The sequence below is a fragment of the Myotis brandtii genome, unplaced genomic scaffold (genome assembly GCF_000412655.1).
Source record: "Myotis brandtii unplaced genomic scaffold, ASM41265v1 scaffold455, whole genome shotgun sequence".
Taxonomy (NCBI): domain Eukaryota; kingdom Metazoa; phylum Chordata; class Mammalia; order Chiroptera; family Vespertilionidae; genus Myotis; species Myotis brandtii.
In genome coordinates, this window is record NW_005367384.1 from 932,945 (window position 1) to 945,156 (window position 12,212).

Genomic DNA, 12,212 nt, shown 5'->3' on the forward strand with positions numbered 1-12,212 from the left:
TTTAAATGGAACAAAGGGTTATATTCCCTTTGGTTTGGATTTGTTTGAAATGATTACTTATTGCAAGAGCTCCCTTTATTAGGCTGTATCTGATGATGGTGGAGGAGGACTAGTAAGGGCTGAACATTTAGTTGACTTTATTTCTCATTTGCCAGAAATGACTGAAATGAAGGAAAGACTCTTGACTTTGATTTTCAGAAGTGATGAGTTCCCTTAAAGATATCCAAAATGAGTGTTTTCTTTGTGAATAGGAAGAATTAAATGCCCCAAACAGATAGATATCAAGGCATACAATCTAGAAAGCACCTCTTTTTCCATTAGGAAAGACTATTGAAACTATATTATGTTAAAATGAAAAAAGGAGCCTACATTTAAAAATATGTGTATAATACTAAATTTTTAAAAAGTATAATACCACAAAAAGGAAATCCAGTTTCTGAGCACTTGAGTTTGTACTATAACAGATAACTAACCCTCATATATACTCTTCAGAATTTTCATAATTAAAATATTTACTATGCTATAAAAGAAATCTATAATTATCTGTAGTGTACTTTGATTCTCCACATGTACTGTTAAATTTAACAGTTAAAATCATTTTATTTACTGGCTAAATTATCACTTCAGCTAAATTTTGAGGACAAAATGAACAAAGTAGCAGAATTTAGGTGTTGTTTTTCTTCCTTTTTTTTAATAAAGCCCAACCATAGCAAGACTCTGGCATATTATATTTTTCAAGTATGGCATTAATAAAAATGTGACAGCACAGTTGTACTTTACATTTTAGGTACACATAATGTAATTTTACTCATTTATTTCTTGAAACAATTCTGTGAGGTATGTAATCTATAGTTGGCCTTGATGAGATGGTGACTTATTAAAAATCATTTCGTTCTGTTGTTTTAAAGTAAAGCTGGGACCAAATCCAAATTTTCTGAGGTATAGTCTTATTCAACATGTTTTCTATTTTGTAGGGAGTATGTTAAATAAAAAATTTCCTTGTAAAATTATTGCTGTTGTATTTATAAGATACACATTTTTTTAAATTTTAACATCTGAAAAATGCATCTCAAAGTTGATAGAAAAATACTATATTAATTGGTAACATTTTTCTCAGTATAGAATTTAATGATGAGGCTTAAAATTGATATCTTGGATTATTACATGAAAAACAGTTACTAAGGAAAGCCCTTCTAAAGGCAGTTGCCAGGAAAACTCTGGGCAAGAAATATCTTCTTTTTGTCAGTGTAATAGGGAAGGTATTGTTATATGGAAGGACGGGTTTTAATAGTTGTGAACCTTTCAGAATTTAAACATTTTTAAGTACTGGTATATAGGACTTTATGAAATTCCAGGATTGTCCTAGTGTAGTGTCCTTGAGAACTTAAAACCATCCATAGTGTGACATTCTCATGACCCTTATTACTAAAAGGGTATATTTATAACAGTTCATCCTATGTAGAAATGGTTTGTAATTACAGAGCTGTGACTTCTTTACCAGCCAGTCTCTGTAGAACAAATGCTTTTCTGGCACAGTTCATACCTCTTTATGTGGAAGATGTCTGTGTGTTTTGGGTTGTTGTCTTTTTTAGTATTAGAGGATGAAAAGAACTGAATTGTAACTATTGATTTTTATAATGCTTTTTCTTTGCCGTATAACTAAAGTTTGCTCTTTAGTTTTCATGACCATGTTCCTCAGATCTCTCACTTCCAGCAGAATATGATTCACCAATATTCTGTGTTATTTAACAGCAGAATACATAGAAATGTATTATCTGGCTTTATTCATTGTAAGTGGTTGAAGATTATATCAAGCACTTGAAGATGGAGAGTATGATTTCTAAAAATGTACTCAACTGACAATTAGTATGGAATACTTTTGGAATTCAGTTTGATGAAAATGCCCTTATAACATTTTATCTTTTATTAATCTGATACTGAATTATAACTAATTCTTTAGTTAATAAATTATTCAGAAGAGGAAAATGTAGAGCAAAGAATCAAAACAATTGTGTGTATATAAATATCTTTGGATTATGATTTTTAGAAGAAGCATGAATATCTCTTATATCTTAGTAATTTACTGTTTTTCAAAGCCTTGGGTTGTTTCCCTATTCATCTAGAATACTTTCTTGTTTTAGTTCTTTCTTCCTCCCCTTGCACACTTGGTTTCTCCCTGTTCTTTTCATCCCCTTTCAGATTTAGGCAAAACAAAAAACCTAAGCAGAGTTGTCCTCTTGACCCCCAACACATTGTTTCTGTTACATAGCTTCCCTGAGGAAAAATAAGTATATTAAAGAGCTTTTAAAAAAAACAAAACAAAAAACTTTCCATCTGGTTCTTAGTGATCTAGGGAAAAGGTATGTGATAGTAATAATTTACAGAAGGCATTAAATCTAAAGCAGAGACAGTAACATAAGCTTGAAATGAAGATCTGCAGAGATGAAAATGTATACTCAGTGTGCCTGTCCTAAGTTCAGAAATGGCCACTACTAATTTTATTATAGCCTTCATCATAGTATAATTTTAGCATTGACAGATTGTCATGTCTTCCTGCATAAGGTCATGATTTCATAGATGGGAAAAAATTTAAGGCTCAGAGAAATTGTGCTAGTCAGATATATTATAATTAAAGAATCAGTTATGCAACAGGAATCTCGAAGTAATTTAAATCTAAATACTTTAAAAAATATATTTTTATTGATTTCAGAGAGGAAGGGAGAGAGAGAGAAACATCAATGATGAGAATCATTGATCAACTGCCTCCTGCATGCCCCACACTGGGGATTGAGCCCACAACCCACTCATTTGCCCTGACCAGGAATCAAATGTGACCTCTTGGTGCATGGGTCAACCCTCAATTGAGCCACGCCAGCCGGGATCTAAATACTTTTTAAAAAGCTTTTTGTTGCTATTATTTTTGATAACCTAGGGCAGTGACTTTTAGATGTTTCTGAAATGTCTTTGGAGGGTTTACATGGACATGGGGATAGGCCAGTCTTTCCTATTTCAGTTAGAATTTTGCACATTTTAAATATATAAAATTTCCACGAAATTTTGTCTAAATAAATTCTCAAAAATAGAATTTAAAGTTAGAGAACTGATATTGAGAAATAGTCAAGGACAGGGATAAAGTGAAGTTTTATCAGCCTTTTTGAAGTGATTGGATGGGAATTATTGTCAAAAAATTCTGACTGAGTTGATTTTATGGTGCCCCAGTAGGTTGTGGGTTTTATCTGAAGTGCAATTTTTACTAATTGAAACTCCTTTATTGCTTCTCTAACTCTTTCTTTTAAGGCCTGGTCTAAAATCAGTTACTTGGGTGCATACAAACCTGAACTTTAAAACTACTGAAGTCTCTTTCATAGTACATATGTAAAAGAGCCATGAAAGTATGGAGAAGCAGAATAAGTGATAAGAAGTAAACCTGCACAAAATTTTCTCAACCAGCCACTAGAATGTAAGTTTCATTATAAGGGCAGGGACATGGTTTTGTTCAGTGCTATATCCCCAGCATCTAGAAGGGTCCCTCCATTGTGTTGAATGAATAATTGATCCACCCAAAAGTAGAATGCTCAATAAATCTGTTTCAAAAACTAACTTTGAATTTCAATAATTGATCATTATTAGTGGGCAATGTGTTACCTTTGAACAGATAAGGAGTTGGAGAGTTATCTTTGTTTTATTGAGTTGCTTATCAAAATATGACAGCAGTAGTTTCATAAGCAGATGTGAAAAATTGGTCTGTAGATGTTTTAAACCAGCGGTCGCCAACTGGTGGTCCGCGAGGTCCGAAAGGTTGGCGACCGCTGTTTTAAACTATCTCTCAGAAATAGTTTGTTTTGGGCTACTTTGGCTTTTTTCTTTCTTTTTTTAATCCTCACCCAAGGAAATGTTTTTTGATTTTAGAGAAAGAGAGGAAGGGACAGAGAGAGAGAGAAAGAGAGAAACATCCTTGTGCAAAGAAACATTGACAGGTTGCCTGCAGAACATGCAACCTAGGCATGTACCCTAACTGGGAACCGAACCCAGGACCTTTGGTTTATGGGATAAAACTCCAACCAGCTGAGCCACATTGACCAGAGCTACTTTGGTATTTATTTGTTTATTTATTTTTAAATATATTTTATTGATTTTTTACAGAGAGGAAGGGAGAGGGATAGAGAGTTAGAAACATCGATGAGAGAGAAACATCGATCAGCCGCCTCCTGCACACCCCCAACTGGGGATTTGCCTGCAACCAAGGTACATGCTCTTGACCGGAATCGAACCTGGGACCCTTGAGTCCGCAGGCCGATGCTTTATCCACTGAGCCAAACCAGTTAGGGCTACTTTGGTATTTTTTAACAAGTATTTTTAGCTTTGGCCCAGATAACTGACATATTCGTTTGTTTGCTTATCTATCTAATCTATCTATCTATCTATCTATTTATTTATGTCACAGTCAATTTCTAGAGTTTACCAATTTGCAAAATGCCTGTTAACCCAGGTTTTGTAAGATTTGGCTTTTGAAGTGTATTATGTTCTTATATTAAACAATTTTGTTATTTTTATTTTATTATTCTCAGTCTATTACAAAAATATGTATTTCTTTAACAAGCATTTTTAGAGATGGCCTAAACCAAAATTACATCTGGGCCCTAGCTGGTTTGGCTCAGTGGGTAGAGCGTTGGACTACGGACCAAAGGGTCCCAGTTTTGACTCCAGTCAAGGGCACGTGCCCTGGTTGTGGGCTCTGTCCCCAGTAGGGGGCATGCAGGAAGCAGCCAATCAATGATTCTCTCTCATCATTGATGTTTCTATCTCTCCCTTTCCCTTCCTCTCTGAAATCAATAAAAAACCTATCTTTTAAAAAATCACATTTGGTGCCAAGAAAATCAGAGGCACATTAAAAACTTCCCAGTGAATAATTAAAACTACTGTTAAACTTGAAAAGCCAAGTCCTGAATATAGTTTGGAGCATTGTTGGCAAATTGATACATTAATGCCCTGAACTGTTCAGCCTGAGGTACATATGCTCTTGAGAAACAACTTTTTCTATCATTCTGAATGTTTTTGCTAGCATTTGTGTTTTTTTCTTCTTCCTTTTTTGAAATTTTATCTTCAGAGAGGAAGGGAGAGGGAGAGGGGGGGAGAGAGAGAGAGAGAGAGATTGAACCTGCAACCCAGATACATGCCCTTTGGTGCACAGGCCTACGCTCTAACCACTGAGCAACGCCATCCAGGGGTGAAAATATATATTTTTTAATGTGATGAGTTGTACCCTGATGTGCAGGTGGCAAGACCAAATGTCCTTGTACAATCTTTCTAGTTTGATGATTCTTACTCGTTAGGGGATCTTTTAAAAACATTTGGTGTTTTACTTTGACCTATATAGAACATAGTACTTTGAATTATATCATCCTATAAACTTTCTTAGGTCTGTGATATCAAAAATATAGGTATGTATATTGATGTACTTGGTTAATATAATTTGTAAATTTCCCAAATTTAGATAGTTTTTTTGTTCTTCCTCCTTTATGATATTAGTTTAATAGTGTATAGGATAATGAAATTTAAGTAATACTGGAATTAAGAAGAGGAAGAAATAGAAAAGGGTGAGCCTGAGATGTCAGTTTAATGAGGGTTGGGTGGAGAAAGTAAAGAGAATTCACAGTAAAAATTAAAAAATTGCCCTTCAAGAAGTGACTTATTTTTTTCATCTCTCTGGGAGTGGTGCTGATTGGTGCTATTAGCATTCATTCATTCATTTATTCACTCACTTAAGTACTTCTCCAGGACCTAATCTGTCCCATGTGTAAGCTGGGGATACAAAAATGGACACAGGTTTCTGCTTTAATGGTGGTAGCTTACATTCTCATGTGAGACATACACAACCAAGTGTGAGAAGATATAATGTGGTTTTAGTTATGACAAAAAAGCATAGCTGGGTAATTTAGATTGTTTGAGATAGTGGGCTAGCAGCTACTTTGGCAGGGTGATTGGAGAAAACTTGATAAAATGATACTTAAAGAGATCTAAATGTGAAGAAAAGAAGATAGTCATTCTTGAGTTGGAATGAACTTACCATATGTTGCTACCACACAGAAATTTTTTGAGGTTTAGTATTGTACATATATGATCAAAAAATCTAAAACCCTTAGCCCAGTCTACCTCTCCTTTCAATGAATAAATCATTTGGTCCTCTCTTTCAACCAGACTGTTGTATTCCTTGTTATCTCACTACTTTCTTCCCCAACGTGTTTCTCACTTTTGCCTACCCCTTTACCTCTTCCTGGAATACCTTTTCTCCTCTACAGATTTAAAACCTGCCTGGCTTACTGCACAAAATTGCCTGGGCCTACAGCAGTGTAGACCCTGAAATCCACCTGCTGACGGCACTGAGCGATTGGGGGCCGTGCCGGCAGCAGGTGTGAGTGGTGGCTTCTGCGCTGGCAGCAGGTGCGAGCACTGGGGGGGATTGCGGTGCACGGGAGCAAAGAATTTTCAGTAACTACCAGAGGCTTGCTCTGACGACAATGACCGGCTCCCTGCCTTGGTCTGGCACCCCTGCTCACCTGCTCCACCATCCCGCCCCGGCCGACGCCTGTCATGTTTCACACTGCTGCCTGCTGCTGATGCCGCCATGTTCTGCGTGCGCCACCTGGTGGTCAGCACATGTCATAGTGACCGGTTGTTCAGTTGTTCCGCCTTCCGGTCTATTTGCATATTAGCCTTTTATTATGTAGGTAGGATCTTTGCATATCTAGGGTTTGAAATGAATGACAAAAAGTATTTCCTGCTATATTCTTTTTTTCCCCCCCTATTTTGTTTCTTAGTTTACTTTGTTCATTAGATTTCACATATAAGTGAAATTATATAGTACTTGTCTTTCTCTGACTGGCTTATTTCACTTAGCATAATACTCTCTGGGTTGGTCTATCCATGCTGTTGCAAAAGTAAGATTGCCTTTTTATAGCCAAGTAGTGCTCCATTCTATAAACTTATTATAGTTCTTTTATCCACTCATCTACTGATGGGTACTTGGGTTGCTTCTAAATCTTGGCTATTATAAATAACTCTGTAGTGAACATAAGGGTGCATATATTCTTTCCAATTAGTGTTTCAGATTTCTTCGGATGTATTCCCAGAAGTGAAATTGCTGGGTCATAAAGCAGTTCCATTTTTAATTATTTGAGGAAACTCTATACTGTTTTCCACAGTGGCTGTACTGATCTGCATTCTACCAACAGTGCATGTGGTTTCCTGCTGTTTTAAAAATTATTATTAAAAAGTAGAAGAGTTTTATTTTCCTTTATCTACCCAGGGGAAAATGGAATTCGGTTGGAACATACCTGGAAACAGGCAATTAAAAATTTGGGAAGTCGTAGAAAAACAGGAACTACTTTCTGCATGCACAATGTGTCCTATTCCTCTTCACCCTTCACGTTTGACTTGTTTTGAGCATTGGGATTGTAATTAAGAAAGAAAAACCTTCATTTTTATTTTAAGGCAATAGTGGCATAACAAACATATCCAGGTTTTGTTATTTCAAGGCTTTTCCTATATTATACTAGGTTGGTTTCTTTTTTCATGTTCTTGGGCTGGGTTTTGAAGCAAGCACTGAACCTGGATGGAAAAGAAATTTTATAAATATGAGGAAGGGAGAAACTGAATTACTTGAGAAAAGAGGTGTTCAGGGAGATTAAGTGAATTTCTCAGAGTTAAAGTGATAAGAAGTAAAGGTTCTTTTCTCGTCTGACTTATTTCACTTAGCATAATACTCAAGATCCATCCATGTTGTCTCAAATGGCAGTATTTTATCATTCATTGCTGAGTAGTATTTCATTGTATATATGTACCATTTTTTTTTAAATTCAAAAATTAGTTGAAGTACATTTAGGTTCTTTCCATGTCTTGGCCACTGTAAGTAATGCTACAGTAAACATAGGGATACGTGTATGTTTACAAATGTTTCCAAATTATTCAGGTAGATACCCAAAGAGAGATTGCTGGGTCATTTGGTAGCTTTCTTCTTCATTTTTTGAGGCACCTCTGTATTTCCCATGGTGGCTGTACAAATTTACATTCCCACCAGCAGTCTATGAGAGGTCCTTTCCCCCCAGATCCTCTCTAACACTTGTTATTTTTTATTGATAATTACAGGCCCAATGCATGAAATTTGTGCACGGGTAGGGTCCCTAGGCCTGGTCTGCGATCAGGGCCGATTGGGGCCTTCCTTCCCCTGGCTGCTGGCGGGGGCCTTCCTTCCCCCGGCTACCTTCGTTCCGCGCCGCTCCTTGGTGGTCAGTACACGTCATAGTGAGCAGTCGAACTCCCAAGGGGACAATTTGCATATTAGCCTTTTATTATATAGGATAACCATTCTAACAGGTGTTAGGTGGGGTTTCAGTGTAGTTTTGGTTTGTATTTACCTTAGAACTAGTTATGTTGAAGGTCTTTTAATGTATCTGTTGACCATCTCTATGTCCTCTTTGGAAAATTGTTCAAGTTCTTGCACCATTTTTTAATTGCATTGTTTTTTTGTTGTTGAGTTGTATGAGTTCTTTATATATTTTGGATATTAGCTCCCTCTGGGAGGTATCACTTACAAATATCTTTTCCCATTCTGTTGGTTGCCTTTTTGTTTTATTGATGGTTTCTTTTTCTTTCTCTTTTTTAAAAAAATGTATTTTTATTGATTTCAGAGAGGATGGAAGAGGGAGAGAGAGAAACATCAATGATGAAGAATCATTGATTGACTGCCTCCTGCATGCCACACACTGGGGATTGAGCCTGCAACCCGGGCATGTGCCCTGACTGGAAAATCGAATCGTGACTTCCTGGTTCATAGGTTGACGTTTAACCACTGAGGCAATGACTATTAATATGTCAATATTTTTTGCATCTGTTTTTGCTGTACAGTGGCAATGAGATCCTTGTGTGTATGTTTTTGTGTACATTTGCAACTGTTAATTTAGTTTAATGTCATTTTTACATTGAGAATATAAATTCATTGATACAGGAATTAGTCTCACACTATTTTATGATTCCCTTTAGGATTTAGCTTATAGAACCAAACAAATGTACTAACTTAACAAAGCAAGAATATTTGCAAATACTTAGAGCTGTTACTATGTCTGGTTGCTATCACTGGTATACTCATTGACATATACTGCCATTAGTTTACACTTGGCAGTACACTCTATATATATTTTTTTAATATATATCTTTATTGATTTCAGAGAGGAAGGGAGAGGGAGAGAGAGAGATAGAAACATCAATGATGAGAGAGAAACATTGATTGGCTGCCTCCTGCACACCCCACACTGGGGATCGAGCCCGAAACCCAGGCATGTGCCCCTGGCCAGAATCGAACCCGGGACCCTTCAGTCCGCAGGCCGACACTCTACTCACTGAGCCAAACCGGCTAGGCTATGTTTTTTGTTGAGTATAATTTTCCTGTTACCTCAATATTTTCTTCTAAAATTAAAGTGGCTTTATTGGCTTTCTGATTGTAAGAATAATATATGCTCATTGCATTTAATTTAATAACTATTAAACGGTTTATATAAACCAACCTTACAGCAATGTCTGTGTCTAAATTTACAAAACTGGCATTTTATTGTCTTTCTTTGCCATCTTTTTTCCACTTAGCATCAAGAACACTTTTCTAGCCCTAGCTGGTTTGGCTCAGTGGATAGAGCGTTGGCCTGCGGACTGAAGGGTCCCGGGTTTGATTCCAGCCAAGGGCACATGCCCAAGTTACAGGCTTGATCCTCAGGGAGGGGCGTGCAGGCGGCAGCCCATCCATGATTCTCTCTCATCCTGGATGTTTCTCTTTCTCCCTCTTCCTTCATCTCTGAAAACAATAAAAATATATTGAATAATAAAAAAAGAACACTTTTCTAATGGCTATGTCATGTGTCATATTGACTATTCCTTAATTCAATTAGTCAAACCGCTGTTGCTGGGATTTTAAAATGTTCCTAACTTTTTAGATCAAAAACACTATTGTTAAATCTTAGTGTTTGTTTATATGTACTTATTTTATTGTTTCCTCAAGTTCTTAGAAGTACAGTTCCTTTATCAAATCATCAAGTTTATTTAATAATCATGGGTTGTTCAGAATCTGGTCTTTTATGTAGAATGAAAAAAGAAGAGAAATAAGCCATTTTTCTCAGGAAACTTAGAGTCCATTTGGGGAGATAACATTCACTTTTGGAATTTTAAAAGAATGAAAAAGCCCTTATCAGCCTGGCTGGCAAGGCTTAGTGGTTGAGTGTTGACTTATGAATCAGGTCACAGTTCGATTCCTGGTCAGGACACATGCCCTGGGCCAGGCCAAGGGACCCCACCAGGGCACGATTGGGGCCGGGGCGGGACCTTGGGAGGGCTCCAGGGCTTGTCCGGCCCATCTTGTTCATTCCCAATTGGCCAGACCCCAGCAGCAAGCTAACCTGGTGGGAGCATCTGCCCCCTGGTGGTCAGTGCATGTCATAGTGACTGGTCAACTGGCTGACTGTCTGCCCCCTGGAGGTCAGTGCAGGTCATAGCGAGTGGTTGAGCGGTCTTAGCATATCATTAGCATATTACGCTTTGACTCGTTGAATGGCTGACCAGACACTTAGCATATCAGGCTTTTATTATATAGGATACCCCTCATATGTATGGCACAATTCACAGTAGATGCTTAGTCGTGATGATGCGGACAGGGGGAAATAAACGATTAGTATCTAGAACTCTGAAAATCTGCCTTGCTCTTTTGTCCTGTTCCATAAAATAAGCACAGGCTATTGTAATCCTCCCCAACCCCCCAAATCTTTATTATAGCTAGGCCCTTCTAGGGCTTTGGCCCCAAAATCTAGTATGGTAAGCCAGTCTAGACTGTAAAGTTACATGTGCTCATAGCCCAGGAAAGTGAAAAGCCCAGTAGTCTTAATTCCTGGAGGAGAGGAGTAGCTAGAAACACTTAAGAAGGAAAGTAGTACAAGCAAAGGAGATAACCCAAGATGAGAAGACCTTCCAAAGCTCAGATCAGTTTTGTCCTGGGATGCATCCTGACCACTCTTGATTGTTAAGCCCAGGGCCCCCTGGGCCAAATGTTCTTCTCTGCCCTCTTTTCCCAGATTGGTTCGTTCAATAAATATTAAGTATTCCTCCACACCAGGCTTGGGCCTCTCTCTTCAGAAGCTTTCATCAGTATTGTTTTAAAGGTCCCTGGGTCCAGGTTAAGAATCACTGCGCTGGATCAAAAGCATTTCCAACAGTGACTTCTTAAGCTTTTATGATATAAGTATAGCCTCTCTTGAGCAACTATAGCTGTGGAAATACATACAGATGCAAAAGAAGTTGTTGGAGTGATTGATGTTAAGATATTAACACATTGTATGCGGGTAGTTTTCATCACGCGCTAACAGGTGGCACGTGGCGCGGGCCATTTTTGCTAATTTTTTTGCGCAAATGGCAATGTTCAGTAAAATTATGATAACTTTAGTTTATGTATTTATACGTTACCCACATTCTACCGCTAGGCTATAAAAAAACGTACTAATACGTGTCCTGCTCTCTACTTACTCCCAGTCAACGTAAAACGTATAAATACGTTTCCCGCATTCAATGTGTTAAGGAACCAGTTGGCCCTTGTAGACAAGAGGGTAACAACATTCTTTGGCCATTAACTTCTTTCATTCCTGTCTTATTTTCCTGGATTTTAAAAAGAGTATTAAACTTTTTTCAACAGCCTTTTCTCCATAAATATTGCTTAATAAGCAGCCTTAAATTTCCATATATCTACAGAAAGTTTCAGTTGCTCTTTACTATTACTGGAAAACTACTTGGTTTGTTATAGCCCATAGAATAATGAACAAGAGCCTGGAAATGAGGCCTGGAAAAACACCACATCCTCAGCAACACAGTGATACTTTAGAGCAGTGGTCAGCAAACCGCGGCTCGCGAGCCACATGCAGCTCTTTGGCCCCTTGAGTGTGGCTCTTCCACAAAATACCACGTGTGGGCGCGCACGTACAGTGCGATTGAAACTTCGTGGCTCATGCGCAGAAGTCGGTTTTCGGCCTGGGTGAGTCTATTTTGAAGAAGTGGTGTTAGAAGAAGTGGGGGGTGTCGGTCGGTCTGGCAACAGGAGACTTGGCACAGGTGGGCCACGGGATACGCAGCGTGGAGGAGGTACATTGTTTTGAGGTACTTTCGCTGAGATCGACCCCTTCCAACTC

At 37.9% G+C, this 12,212-nt stretch overlaps 1 protein-coding gene and 1 long non-coding RNA gene across 14 annotated transcripts in view; both read left to right on the plus strand.

The window, feature by feature from the left end:
* Window positions 1-12,212, plus strand: part of LOC102244148 (putative RNA-binding protein Luc7-like 2) — a 60,616-nt gene that overhangs the window by 17,456 nt on the left and 30,948 nt on the right. Inside the window, exon 2 of one of the 13 annotated variants that reach the window (XM_014546716.1) lies at window positions 3,298-3,460. The exons of the other annotated variants lie outside the window; for them this stretch is intronic. The gene's annotated coding sequence lies outside the window, so the exon portion shown is untranslated. The remainder of the gene's footprint in view (window positions 1-3,297; window positions 3,461-12,212) is intronic. 13 annotated transcript variants of the gene reach the window in all.
* LOC106727614 lies at window positions 7,144-11,733 on the plus strand. Its single transcript, XR_001363842.1, has 3 exons — window positions 7,144-7,237; window positions 11,109-11,116; window positions 11,723-11,733. It is a non-coding gene; the product is annotated as an uncharacterized LOC106727614 (long non-coding RNA).